The sequence below is a fragment of the Callithrix jacchus genome, chromosome X (assembly GCF_049354715.1).
Source record: "Callithrix jacchus isolate 240 chromosome X, calJac240_pri, whole genome shotgun sequence".
NCBI lineage: Eukaryota > Metazoa > Chordata > Mammalia > Primates > Cebidae > Callithrix > Callithrix jacchus.
Window position 1 is genome coordinate 39,428,562 of NC_133524.1, and position 12,692 is coordinate 39,441,253.

The window sequence follows — 12,692 nt, forward strand, 5'->3', positions numbered from 1 at the left end:
TGAAATCTCTTTTTAGGCAGAAACTTTAGTTACCCTCTTGGCAGAGTCCAGAGAGATGAATCAAGCATTGCTTGGATTCTCAAGTCATTTAAAAAATCATATCATGAGTATCTTCCTGTCTCCTTGGTGATATATTACCATTTTCCTCCTGGAAGAGCTGTTCCGTATATTTTTAGTAACAGCAGGAGAGGATAGATATTTGGGTGAGCTGTGTACCCAGCTGGAAAGCCTAAACATACAAAGGGTCTTAAGTTTCCCTTGATCTTGTTTTTCTCCCCAACCTCCTACATTCTTTTTCTGTAAAGCACAGAAATGGAAGGCCCACTTGTGAACAGCATCTCACTTTGGGCTTACTGACTGCCATTCACTTCTTTGGCTCTTTGTTCTCTTTCTTCTGTCAGCAAGGGAAGCACATAAGCTCTGCCAGCTGTTTGTCACTTCCAGAGATATTATGCTGTTTCTGTCTCATCTGTCCAGCCCAGCTAAGAGTAGAATCTTACAATTTGACAACCTATAAATAGGAGGCCTGAGAGGGTATAATTTAGCAATTGTTTTCCAAGCCTCATTTCTCTTGCCTACATAGCTAGCAAGTGTCATAGACTTATTGCTTGATTGAATTTGTGTAGTTTCTACAAAAAAGTGATGTTCTTTTCTTCCAACAAGCAGGAAAGATGCTTTACATTCTTTCTAATAGCAATGGGCATTACATTAGCACCTCCCTTTCAAGATCACATACCTGGGGCTTTGAATGAACTGTGGCTTTAGAACAAGATTTTTTGAGATAGTGGTAGTGGTGTTTTCATGACATAGGTTAACTTGTCTCTTTAAGCCAAACTGTGACCTCATGAACACCATCATCCAAAAAAATCAGCCAGCATTATATACATATTAGATTGAACTCTATAAATTTCCCTTCATTTAGGGATGTCCCTTGAGTAGACATTTGGTCTGCCCTTCCCAAGTCTCCTTTGCAGAAGGTGTCCCCTCATGAATACCACAGCATAGGGATCAATACTGCAGGGTAGAGTATAGAAGACCATGATACTCTGAAATAGGCATGGAAACTGTATGTGAAAATATGCAGTTGTTAATAAGCAGGAATACTTTTCTTTCTGGAAGTACATATCATATAGGGTATATCATACAGATAGGATGATATTTTGGGACTTAGCTAATCACATAAAACTGCTCAAACATGAGTCAGGGGAATCATTCCTAAGAACACAATGGTAGAGACTGTGGTCCCTGCCATGGGGTAAATATAGTTGTGGGAGAAGCCCCAGAATAGAGACTCTACAGATGTATCTTAAAGGGTGTTTTACTAAAAGAATTTCCATTTAAAAACTCATAAAATTTACATGAAATAAATATAAATACAATTAGTAATTATGGAAATTGGCATAAAGCATCTACTATTTGATTTATCCCCATTGACACAAATATGTATCCTCCATGTTTTTCCTCTAACTGAGCATAAAAATGTTTTATGTTTTTGTATGTGTTTTGAAAGATACACTGGCCACATAGCACTTCACTGAACTGAATTATAAGATACATTTACTGGTAAGGGAATGATTAGCTGTAGCATAAAAATCCATCCCCAAACTTAGCAGCTCAAGACAATCATTCATTTATTCACAATTAGGTACGTTGGTAGTATGGGCTAGGCTCAGCTGGGATGATCCATATCCATTCCACATGGTGTCGTCTAGGCCTACTCATGCATTTGGGCTTTAGCTGGGGTGGAGCACTACATTCTCTCCCATCTTTCAGGAGGCCAGCCTAAGCTTTTCACATCATAGCAGACGAGTTGTCAGGAATAATGAACAAGCACTCTTCATGCTTCTGCCTATATAACATTGGCTCATGTCTCACTGGCCAAAGCAAGTCACATCACCAAGCTCAGTGTCATTGTGGGAGGGGAGACTACGCAAGGGCTTACATATGGGGAGGTGTGACTTACTGGGATTGTTAATGTAGTCATCCCCCACAGTGGACATTTTTGTTGCTAAATGCTTTTAATATAAAATGAAAGCAATACTACTTGTTGCTGTGATAAGGTATGAGAGCTGAGCATGAAGAAAAAACAAGTTTCTGCAGTAGGATGATGTCTGTGCTTTCTGAATGAGTAATCATAGGGCAGTCTGACACAGGAACTTTCAGGATAAGTGTCTTAGGTATAATACCTAATCACTTTTGTGTATTTTTGAGAAATCATCAAAGGCAGTGAATAAATATAAATAGACTAGTCTACATAAAAATGAACCCTCATATGGCAAACAGTATAAATAAACAAGGAAAACACAAGCTGGGAAAATTATTGATAATAGACAAAGGCATGGTATTTGTAACAATTAACAAGAAAGACAAATATGCCAATAGAAAAATCAACAAAGGTCATGAATGGAATATTTACAAAGACAAAATATAAATATGCACATGGCTTCCAATAAGCATCCAAGAAAACATTCAATTTACCAGTAATCAAAGGCAAACAAAAGTTTCTGACAAATCTCAATTCTTGATATATTTTCATTGCACTTACATAATATAAAAGCAGGGTAAGAGAATGGAGAGGTGGGCAGGAAGAGTTGCTACTTTAGAGAAGGTGGAGAGGGAAGGCCTCTTAAAGGTGATAACATTGAAACAAGGCCTGAATGCAGTGACGGCACAGGCCATGTGTTCCAGAAGTGTTCCAGGCTGAGGGAAGAATAATGACAAGGTTCTTAGGTGGTACCAAGCAGTGAGAAAGCCAGCTAGCATGTGACTGCAACCACTTGCGCTGAGTATTCGGGAATAAGTTGATATTCTGTACTACTTAATTATTCAGATAGACACATTCAGTGTGATAAGCAAAAAACAGATGTTGCAACCCACAGAATGGGAGAAATTTTTGCAAATCATGTATCTGAAAATGGGCTTGTATCAACAATATATGAAGAATTCTTACAAGTCAATGTTAAAAAGGCAAATAATTCAATTAAAAATGGGTAAAGAATCTAAATAGACATTTCTCTAAAGCAAGTATATCAAAGGTTAATAAACACAGAAAAATACATGTTATCATTAACCATTGGGAAAATGTGAATCAAAACTGCAATGAAATACCACTTAATGCTTACTAGAACGTCTATAATAAAAAAGAAGCATTGGTAAGGATGTGGAAGAGTTGGAACCCTTCTAAATTGCTGGTGGGAGTGTAAAATGCTGCAGTCACTTTGGAAAACAGTCTGACATTTCCTTACATGGTTAAACATAGAGTTACCATGTGATCCAGTAATTTCACTCCTAAGTTTATACCCAATAGAATTGAAAACATATTCTCTTACAAACACTTGTGTATAAATGGGCATTTGGGGGCATTATTCGTAATAGCTCAAGAGTCGAACAACCCAAATGTCCATCAACTGATACATGGATAAATAAAAGGTGATATATACATACAATTGAATATTATTTGGAAATTAAAAGTGTTGAAGTACTGATTCATGCTATATAATGGATGAGCCAGTCAGAAAAGATCACATATTATAGGATTCCATTTGTATAAAATGATCCAGAATAAACAAGTCTATAGAGCCAGAAAGTAAATTAGTATTTGCCTAGGACTAGAGGATGGGGGGCGAATTGGGAGCAACAGTTAAGGGATGTAAGGTTTCTTTAATGTTAAATAAACCTATATCAATGTGTTATGAATTTAATGTTTTAAAAGGGAATAGAAATTAGACTAATTCCCTTGAAAAAATAATAAATTCTTAAGGCATTAATATATTTTATGTAACATTAGGTGGAGACTAGAATTACAAAGAGGCAGGACCTAGCCCAACTTGGGGGTGAAAGAGTTGAAAAATGGAAAAGATAAGACATCTGTAGAATTTGGTCTTGGTACCCAGACAAGCCAGAGCTACAGCCTTCTTCAAGGTATTAGGTCAGAGTTTTCTAGGATAGTAGCTGATGTAGTAAGTATGATCTTTTCATCTTGGAATCCTGAATCCTAAGTCAATAATATTGGTAACTTACAACTGGGAGGTGATGAATGCAACGCAAGACATCCACCCCCAACATTTCTGCCTCACCGGAAGCTACTCCTATGATTCCCATACCTAATGTGGCTCCCTTCATGAATGTGTACTTAAATTGGAGGTTGAACTTTTTTCCAGTGGAAGCGTTTTTTTTTTTTTTGAGACAGAGTCTCACTCTGTCGCCAGGTGCCAGGCTAGAGTGCAGTGGCACAATTTCGCTCACTGCAACCTCTGCCTCGCGGGTTCAAGCAATTCTCCTGCCTCAGCCTCCCGAGTAGCTGGGACTACAGGTGCACACCACCACACCCAGCTAATTTTTGTATTTTTAGTAGAGATGGGGTTTCACCATGTTGGCCAGGATGGTCTTGATCTCTTGACCTCGTGATCCGCCTGCCTCAGCCTCCCAAAGTGCTGGGATTACAGGTTTGAGCCACCGTGCCCGGCCGAGCATTTTTAAATGATTAGATTTTTTTTATAATGTCAACTTTATTGTAAATCTATTTTGATTAGACATTTAAGACCATTTATAACATTGTTTAATGAGGATATGTGTCCACCTTTCAAACAAAAGATTTAGAAATGATCTTTTGGAAATGCAAATTTTTTGTGAGCTAAAACTGCCTACATTTCAGAACTCCTCTCTGAGTCTTGGTGTGGATGTAGAAAAGGACAGCCTGAGAAAATAAGATAAGAGACTCCAGTTCTTCTTTGACATTAATATATAGTCAAGTTCCTATTCTAGCATTTGCTGCTCTGATTTTCTGAGAACTACTTTAGAAGTCTGCACTTAGCTTCTTAGCTATGATTTGCATGCAGTTGACACCCCAGAACTCACATGTATGATGAATTTCATAAATCTAGTGATTTGTTAAAAGAGTTTGAATTAAATGCTTCTTCGTGCTCCAGAGACTGCATTAGGGCTGCTCTGTATTGGTTGCCACAGTTTCTCTAAGGGTAGTGATGTAAAAACCAAAAGACAGCTAGGAATGAAAGATAATTCAGAGACCTGTGGGTACATTACAGATCTTGAAACCGAAAAAGAGTGTAGCTTTATTTAGATGTCTCATCACTTTTTTTCCTCTCTCTAGTTTTCTGAAGACAATTAATACTCTCGCTGTGCTTCAGTTTCTAACTCTATAATAGTAGTTTTCACTTAGGTGAGCCTCAATCACCTGGAGAGCTAGTAAACATGCAGGTACCTGGACCCCACACTCAGAGCTGCTAATTGAGTGGGCCTGTCGTAGGACTGGAGAATCTGCAATTCTAATAAGCACCCAAGCAGTACTGCTGCTGCTAGACCAGTGAGCACACTTTTCATAGCATTCATCTGTAATATTTAGAAAGCTACTTTCAACTCTAATTTTCTATAATTCTGTGATTTCATGTTCTGATATCTGAGGTGTCTGTGTGAGACCAGAGGTGAGCACTGACAATTGAACTTGTCCAGCCATTTTTAGGACTCACCTTCTTCCTGCTTCTGCAGAAACCAAAACGTGGCTATGTTTAGTGTCTGCAGAAAGACTGGTCTCTGGTCTAGTTTTAGCCTTGAGAAAAAAAGAGATGGGAAAGAGAAGAACCAATTCTGAGTTAGAATTAAGATTGCCAAATGAGTATTGAATGGGTTCAAAGCTATCTTTTTGTTTCCCAGGCAACCCCAAACTCTAGAATCCCTTGAATCTTTCCTGATTTAGCCTGGCCCCTGGTAGGAAAGGACCCCAGCCTTTAGGAAATATGAGGGAATTGGAGAAATAAAGCAAAGGGGAGGGAGGTTAGAGTGTTGTAAGAAATAAGTCGAAGTAAATTGGGGACACTAAGCTTTCAGTTCCATTAAACATCTGTTTCCTTTGGGCAATTCACACTTCCAGAAGAGTTTTTGAGATGCCATTTAAAGAGAAAAAACAGTAGTGTTATAGCTCTTTTAGAATTTGTCTAGCAGGCTTTCTGGTTTTTACCAGAAAGCTCCCTGCCAAAAAAAAAAAATTAAAAAAAAGTGAGATAAGTGAACTGTTTGCATATACCAAAGTTAGGGTCTTGAGTACCTAAGATTTTAAAACACTTGACTGCCGACTCCAGTCCAATGGGGGTAGCCCTCACTTCCAAAGACAGTATTTGGTTTAAGTGAGGCAGTTCCACTGCCTTTGTTTTCTGGCCATTTCTTAGTGTTTAAGAACTATGTGGTAAATTTCCTTGGTGCCATTGCTGAACTTATTTTAGACAATTCTTAAGAAATGTGGGAAAGCTGAAAAGTGGTCTGTTTTCCTTCTTTATTTTATATATATATTATTATTCAATGTGTCTTTATTACATTTTATTTTAAAAATTTTAGCTATTTTATTCATTTTATTGTGCTAGCCAAACATAATTGAATAATGAAAAATTACTGCCTGAAAGAAAATTTCCCACAGTCCCATTAATCAGAGATAACTTCCTTTAACATTTTGCTGTGTATCATTCCATACATTTTTTCAGTGATTAGTATCCTTATTTTCCACAAAATGGAGACCTGCTATCCAATAACTTAATCACTGTTTCCTGATAACATTATCACAGATATTTTCTCATTTCACTCAATATTTTGCTATGCCACAGGAACCCACTGTATGAATATACCATCCTCTAGGTAATCAGTGCTCTCTTTTGCTATTAAGCAAAGTTATGATGACCTTTCTTGCATGTGCATTTTTCACATGAGTGTCCATTACTTCCCAAGGATAAATCCTTAGAAGCTGAATCCTGGGTTAGAGGATAAACACTCTGTAAATGCTTTTAATACGCAGTACCAAATTGCCCTGTAGAAATGAGCCTGTTTACACACTCTCTCAGCAGTGTCTGATGAGTAATCTGCATGTTTTAAAATGAGCTTTCAATATTTTTAAGAAGCGACTTCTTGACATTAGTGATTTTAAGTGTTGATTTTTGAATGAAAGCATTAGCAAGCTGAATGGAAATGCAGTGGTATTGGGGAGTATTATTTGGAGCTGTCTCTCTTCATACAACCTTTCTGCAGCATTATTGCACTGCCTCAATAATAAATCAGTTCTATTATTCGTAGAAGATAGTCAGAGATACTCTGAAATGTTTACCATCAGGCTTCCTCTGTGTTTAGGAGCCACATGTATGAAACTATTTTTGCTCAAATGCTATTTTATATTTATCTCTGTATTTGAAAAGCTTGTGCAGCCAAGTGTCTGTTCTCAAATTTCAGGACTGCATTCAGTTTTGACTTCCTGTTTAAAATATTTTTTTAATTAATAAATTTCTGTGCATGGTAAATTAGAAATTTAATTAATACATTTCTATATAGAAAATAAATTTCTATATATTTTAAATATATATATATTTAAAGCTGCATGCCAAATATATACATATATATTTTTTTAAGGAAGAAAAATCCAAGGACCTCTGTTTCCTACAAGGCTACAGAGTATCTTTGAAAAGATGTTCCTTTATTGTCTAAGTGAGACAGTGACATACTCCTTTGAAAATAAAAATTTGGAATTCTAAAGCTATTCTTGCCAATTCCTGCAAATCCAGTGCTCAGATTTCACACCAGGTTATTAACAATGACATGGATGTCTGAAATGACGGAGAGGGGTGGACACAGCAATAAAGAATGTCGCTAGGTTTTGTTAAATTTCCCTCTTGGACCTCAAAAAATGCCCCTTTGGCCAGAGCTGGATAAAGTTCCATTATAAAAATAAGAGGGAGTACCAAAAATCAGAGATTTTTGTACTAAAAATGTACAATTGGCATTCCAAAGAAAGTTTTATTTCATCGTGAATTATTTGGGGTTCTTGACAGAAACTGGCTTGACAGTTTATCCAACAAACATTACTAAGGCATGTTCTGTGTCATATCTATTGTTTTAAGCATTCTATAAATAACAACTAATTTACCATTCTGTGAGCTATGAGTACTCAGCCCATTTCACAGATAAGGAAACTGAGGCACAGAGCAGTTATATAAGTTGTTCAAGATCACTCAGTGGCAAAGCCAGCAGCCAAACCCAGGCAGCCTAATTCAAGATTCTGTGCTCTTAATTACTTAGCTATGCTACATGGCATATAACATACACACTGTTACAGCAGTGATGGTTTTTAGGAAACGTTGGCTTATATTTTCGACAGGAGGAAACTGGTCACTATTATTCTCTAATAGACCATAGTTCTCACCTTTGACTGCACATTAGAATCACCTGGGGAGCTTTCAAAACTCAAGTAACCCAGGCCACATCCCTGACCTAGTAAATCATTCTTGGAAGGTGAGACACAAGCACCAATAGTTTTTAAAGCTCTCCAGGTGATTCCAGCATGCAACCATGGCTGAGAAGCTCTAATCTGGGAGAAGAGTCATTACTGATGGCCAGTACTTTATCAGAAGCATCTGAGGAAAAAGAGTACTGTGGCCATATCTTGATTCACTTCACTGAGTCTTGTAAGAGCTGAGCCTATTCACAATGGAGCAATCTTCTTCAAGTGGAGGCAGTTTAAGTCTGGGAAAAATTCTTCTTTCTGGACATTCTGGTTCCAGTGATATTTTAGAAAAGTCAGGGTGTAAGTCCATTGGTGTTAATATAACGTAGCCAGCTGTTTCACTTTATTAGTCAGGTAGGTGGAATATAATGCTCTGACTCCATCAGTGCCCAGTTGCTTTCGATTGTCTGCATCTGAATTTTGAGGTGAGTTCCAAATGAGGTAAGAGAAAATTGGTGGGTATGGAAGGCAGGCCATGTCTCCATCAGATGGCTAAACAGCATGAGCATCTTCAATCTTCTGTGAATTCTGTAGAATGACTTCCTTCTTTCTTTGACTAGACACAAAAGGGAATCATTCAGCACATGAGAATTTGGAAAGAGTTTTTCTGTTGGAGCAGCTTAGTGAAATTGAATAGCAAGATGCCTTTCAAGGAAAGTGACTTTTAGTTATGGTGGCATGAGCATAGCATACCTAGTGTTTAAGGAAATAAACCAAACATGGGTTAGTAGTTAATGAGAAACATTTCTGCTGCTTCATCTGAATCACGCCAGTAAAGTGAACCTGTTGTCTGGGGTATTTATTTTGGAATTACCAGTTCGTTCAAACAAGACTAAGTCACGTTGGGGAAATGGTGAGAATAATCTCTTTTGGCTAGACACTTCAGTTTCTCTCAGAAGCCCGTCAGCTTGCAGAAATCCCCACTAGTTGAGGAGCATTAGGGCATTTCTCATGGCTGTACATGAAAGCTAATTACAGAGGGTCTTGTTTCTGTTTGTTCCTGCCATAAAATGTCTTCTTTTATGACAAAAAGCAAAAGAAAGAATTGCTTTTTGTGACTACTGTCTTGGGCCGTATGAAAGGATCATGATGGTGGGAATACTGCTGTTATGGGGAACAGAGACAAACGGTACAGATTCTTGTACTCTTCGTAACATAGACTGTGACCCAAATCATCTTGTAAATTGCAAAATGTAAATACAAAAGAATGTTTAGTAGATCTAGGTACAGTATAAAGAATAATTTTAAAATACTCATGGGCCCACACGTCCAGTTTAAGAAATGAGTATTAAATGAGTATTAAAGACCCTTCCTCTGTTCCCTTTCCCAGTTGCACTATATTCCCTCCCTCCAGAGATAACCACTACCCTGCCTTGTCACTCATTTTCTTCCTTATCTTTTAGCACCCCCAGTTATGTATGTATCCCTAAACAATATATTGCATGGTTTTGAAAACGAAGCAGCAAGCACAAACCTAGCTGTGCAAGGAAAGAGAGACATTGGTTTTGTTTGATGAAGCTCCTAAGAGACGGTAAGCCCAGTCAGGTCTCTGGGAGAAATCTGGCCTCTGCTTTCAGAACTTATTGTGGGGAAGTTGGTGGGCAAGGCTCTGAGTAAATCTGAGGAAAAGTGGGGCTCCTGATAGGCAGGACATTTGACAACACTGTAGTGTGGGATGAGTACTTAGCGCCCAGCAGGAATGTGGTGCTGGTGGGGAGGGGGCACAGGCTGCTCTGTGTTTCCTGCTCTTCAGCTCTTTGATGCCTGCCTCCAGTTCTCAGATGGCTGCCTTGGAGTGAAATGAGAGTCCTTTGCTGGTCTAGGCAGCGGAGAAGTGCAGGAATCTCCTCAGCCCATGGCCAGGAAAAGCAGAACAGAAGAAGCTGGATCCAGCTCACCTCATCATTGTTTTCAGGTTTAATGGCAGCAGGCATCTTGGATGAAAGTTCTCAGTGTGGACTTTCATGGCATGGTGACTTTCATTTCAATATCTGAGGCAGGTGGATCACGAGGTCAGGAGATCGAGACCAACCTGGCCAACATGCTGAAACCCTGTCTTAATTTAAAAAAAAAGAAAGTTCTCAGTGTGCCCCTCTCTTGAGTCATGTTGCACCAATCTGGACTGATTGTCTTCTTTTAGTACACAGCTGTCATCCGGAGCTTCCCTTCGCCTCTCTCCTCAGTTGGAGCTTCTTGTCTTTTTATGTCTTCTGTTTTGCTTGCTGGTTTTAGTGGAGCACTTCCAGTAACTTTGTGAGAAAGAGGATAAGGGAGGTAAATTTTTCGAGGCTTTGCATACCTGAAAATGTCTATTCTACTATCATACTTGATGGGAATTAGGGTGTATAATTCAAAGCTCTGAAGGAAAATTAATACATTGAATCTGTTGTCTCCTATTTCTACTACTGCTGTAGAGAAGTATGAAGCCACTCTGATGCCTGATAGGATACTTAGGACCTGATTATTTTTTCTCTCTGCAAGTTTGTAAAGTCTTTTTGTCCCCAAGGATCTGAAATGTCACACTAATGGGCCATGACATGGGTTTGTTTTCATCCACTATACTAGACATTCTATGACATACTATGTGCCATTTCTTTCTGATACTTCTTCAGTTTTGGGAAATTATTTTTGAAACATTTCTTTTATTCTCCATTTTTCTTTTTATTCTGTAACTAACACTCAGGAGCTAGAATCTCCATAGCAGTTATCTGATTTTCTGTTTTCTGCTATTTTTTAATCTATTTGCTCTAATTTGAAGGTGATATCTTCTAACACTTCTCTTATTTTTGATTTCTCATGATAATTTTCAATTCCAAAAATGTTTGTCTTGGTTCTTTAATTTCCTGGGTTAAAAAAATCATTTTCTTATTTTATCTTATGTCTCCAGGATATCATTGATATATATTTGCTTAATTTTCTCCTAGGTGTGTAGTCTCTGTTCCCAGTGCTCTTTGTTTGCTTATTTTGGTCTGCCTTTCTTGATAGAGGCTTTTCTCAGATGTCTGGTAATCCATGGTTTCTTGGGAACTAGAAAGCTGCCATGAAGCTAAGCAGGTTGGTGGAGCTTGTTGAATTGTTTTTGCTATAGGGTGACCTGGGTTGGGCATTTGCTGAGAAATATCTGTGATAGTATCTTTAGGTCTTTCACCTTGGGCCATTAGATGCCCTAGAGAATGCTTTAAGTTTCCTGCAGGAAGGGTAGGTCTGGTATTTAGTCTGGGAGCTTCTTGGGGAAAGAACTTGAGGGCAGTGTCTCTGGATTCAGGATTCAGTGTGCATCTGGTCACCCAATGGCCCTATGGCCCTATTTTCATTAGAATCCTCATGGCCTGTGCATGCCTCCCAAGATAGGGACCCTATGTTTTACCTTCTTTAGGAGATAAGCCTCTGGATATTTTCCTGGCTGGGGAAAGTGCAGTCCCTCTGTGGAATACAAAGGGGAGCTAGACATAACACCTTTTCAGGTGTCTTGCTTTCCAGCCTCTGCTAGTTTGACACCCCCTTAACCCTCAGTACCAGAAGAGCCTGGTGCCCATTTTTAACTTTGCTTACTGTTGGTTTGATATCTTTTTTTCCTTTGCCTGCTGAGTTGGTTACCACTCGTCTGTCTGCTCTAGAACTTTCAAAATGTTGTTCTAATTGTCCCATCTGCTGTTCTCCTGAATTTGTCTTTTAAAAAACAATTCCTTTATGTGGTTTTTATGGGGTTTCAAGAGAGTGAAATTAGATGTATTTAGTCCACCGACTTAACCTGGTTTTGTTTGTTTTACACTATTGAATCCAGTACATTTTTTGACTATTCAAAGCCCAAGGTTTCTGACCATTTATGGAACACCCTTGGGCCAGGTACTGTTGTTGATTTCTTTTCACGTGTAGAGATGCAAGAGGAATGGATATTATCCTTAGTTTACAAAAGACAAATTGAAACTCAGATTAAGCAGTGCATCCAAGGTCGCTGCTAAAAAGTGGCAGTGCTGGGATCTGAATGCAGTCCAAGATTTGGGTTTTGAAACCCTGAGAAAATTTTTACCAAGTCCAGCTCTTCCCATACACCAGCGGCCAACTTGAAATATTGCCTGTGAATCCTATTAAGATCTCTATGAGTTAATTGGACTTTGAAGGAGAAAACTATTCTGACATGTTTTGAGTTGCATAACCTTGCTTGGGCTTTTACAAAGTGAATGGGGCACCCACAACGTGTGAGAAGCACCTGCTTTCCCCAGCTGCAGCGACTCTCGCCTCCCTGCTAGCTTGGTGTGTGGCTGAAGGTCATTCACGGACGCTGTTGTGCCGTCTGTCTGGAGAACAAAGCATGCATGGTTTTCTGGCCCACCCAGTAGAATGTGTGTCTTATGGGGGATATTGTACAGTAATGAAGGACTTGTTTTCTATATGGCCACAAGGCTAGGTAACTCAT

The 12,692-nt window shown here is 38.7% G+C and overlaps 1 protein-coding gene and 1 non-coding gene across 2 annotated transcripts in view; both read left to right on the forward strand.

Moving 5' to 3' along the window:
• The window catches only part of TSPAN7 (tetraspanin 7), a 121,782-nt gene that overhangs the window by 37,272 nt on the left and 71,818 nt on the right, over positions 1-12,692 (forward strand). The gene's annotated exons all lie outside the window — the stretch shown is intronic.
• Positions 5,925-5,986, forward strand: LOC118150790 (U7 small nuclear RNA). Its single transcript, XR_004738927.1, has one exon. It is a non-coding gene; the product is annotated as a U7 small nuclear RNA (small nuclear RNA).